Source organism: Arachis stenosperma, chromosome 4 (assembly GCF_014773155.1).
Source record: "Arachis stenosperma cultivar V10309 chromosome 4, arast.V10309.gnm1.PFL2, whole genome shotgun sequence".
Taxonomy (NCBI): Eukaryota; Viridiplantae; Streptophyta; class Magnoliopsida; order Fabales; family Fabaceae; genus Arachis; species Arachis stenosperma.
In genome coordinates this window covers 113,183,171-113,185,312 of record NC_080380.1, presented here as the reverse complement: position 1 = coordinate 113,185,312, position 2,142 = coordinate 113,183,171, and positions in this window count along the sequence as shown.

Below are 2,142 nucleotides of genomic sequence, written 5' to 3'. Positions count from 1 at the left end.
TTAGAATGATTGGCTTCTCTAGGAACTTAGAATTTCGGATAGTGTTATTGATTCTCCTAGTTAAGTATGTTGATTCTTGAACACAGCTACTTTTATGAGTCTTGGCTGTGGCCCTAAGCATTTTGTTTTCCAGTATTACCACCGGATACATAAATCCCACAGACACATGACTGGGTGAACCTTTTCAGATTGTGACTCAACTTTGCTAAAGTCCCCAGTTAGAGGTGTCCAGAGCTCTTAAGCACACTCTTTTTGCTTTGGATCACGACTTTAACCACTTAGTCTCAAGCTTTTCACTTGTACTTGCATGCCACAAGCACATGGTTAGGGATAGCTTGATTTAGCCGCTTAGGCCTGGATTTTATTTCCTTTGGCCCTCCTATCCATTGATGCTCAAAGCCTTGGATCCTTTTTACCCTTGCCTTTTAGTTTTAAGGGCAATTGGCTTTTTTCTGCTTGCTTTTTCTTTTTCTTTCTATTTTTTTCGCCACTTTTTTTTCTGTAAGCTTTTGCTTTTTCACTGCTTTTTCTTGCTTCAAGAATCAATTTCATGATTTTTCAGATCATCAATAACATTTCTCTTTGTTCATCATTCTTTCAAGTGCCAACAATTTTAACATTCATAAACAACAAGATCAAAAATATGCAATGTTCAAGCATTCATTCAGAAAACAAAAAGTGTTGTCACCACATCAATATAATTGAACTAAATTCAAGGATAATTTCGAAATTCATGTACTTCTTGTTCTTTTAAATTAAAACATATTTCAATTAAGAGAGGTGAAGGATTTATGGAATTTATTCATAGCTTTAAGACATAGTTACTCAACACTAATGATCATGAAGTAAAGACACAAAACATAAATAGACATAAAGCATAAAAATCGAAAAACAGAGAAATAAGAACAAGGAATGAGTCCACCTTAGTGGCGTCTTCTTCTTGAAGGACCAACAATGTCCTTAAGCTCTTCTATGTCCCTTCCTTGCCTTTGTTGCTCCCCCCTCATTGCTCTTTGATCTTCTCTTATTTCATGGAGAATGATGGAGTGCTCTTGATGTTCCACACTTAATTGTTCCACATTGTAACTCAAATCTTCTAAGGAAGTGTTGAGTTATTCCCAATAGTTGTTGGGAGGAAAGTGCATCCCTTGAGGCATCTCCGGGATTTCTTGGTGATGAGATTCCTCATGCGTCCCTTGGGCTCCATGAGTGGGCTCTCTTGTTTGCTCCATCCTTTTCTTAGTGATGGGCTTGTCCTCCTCAATGAGGATGTCTCCTTCTATGATAACTCCAGCTGAGTAACATAGATGGCAAATAAGATGAGGAAAAGCTAGCCTTGCCAAAGTAGAGGACTTATCGGCTATTTTGTAGAATTCATGGGAGATGACTTCATGAACTTCTACTTCCTCTCCAATCATGATGCTATGAATCATGATGAGCCGATCCACAGTAACTTCAGATCGGTTGCTATTGGGGATGATGGAGCGTTGAATGAACTCCAACCATCCTCTACCCACAGGCTTGAGGTCCAGTCTTCTTAGTTGAACCGGCTTGCCTTTGGAGTCTCTTTTCCATTGAGCTCCTTCCACACATATGTCCATAAGGACTTGGTCCAACCTTTGATTAAAGTTGACCCTTCAAGTATAGGGGCGTTCATCTCCTTGCATCATGGGCAAGTTGAATGCCAACCTCACATTTTCCAGACTAAAATCTAATATTTCCCCCGAACCATTGTAAGATAATTCTTTGGACTCAGGTTCATACTTTGATCATGGTTCCTAGTGATCCATGCATTGGCATAGAACGCTTGAACCATTAAAATTCTGACTTGTTGAATGGGGTTAGTTAGAACTTCCCAACCTCTTCTTTGGATCTCATGTCGGATCTCCGGATATGTAACACCCTAATATTCAAATCCTTATGCTCGAGTCATAAGTCAATGATATTACGGTGGTACGACTCTCAGGTGGATTTTTAATATATAAATATAGGTAATTTCGAAAGGAGTATTAATCGAGAAGCCTGAAAAGAGTAGAAATAAAATAGCGAAGACGTATCACTCACGTTTCGACAATGAAAAGATAAAATGTAAAGCCGAAAGCGATATACGGACAGGGCATAAAGGAGATAAAGAGATAGACA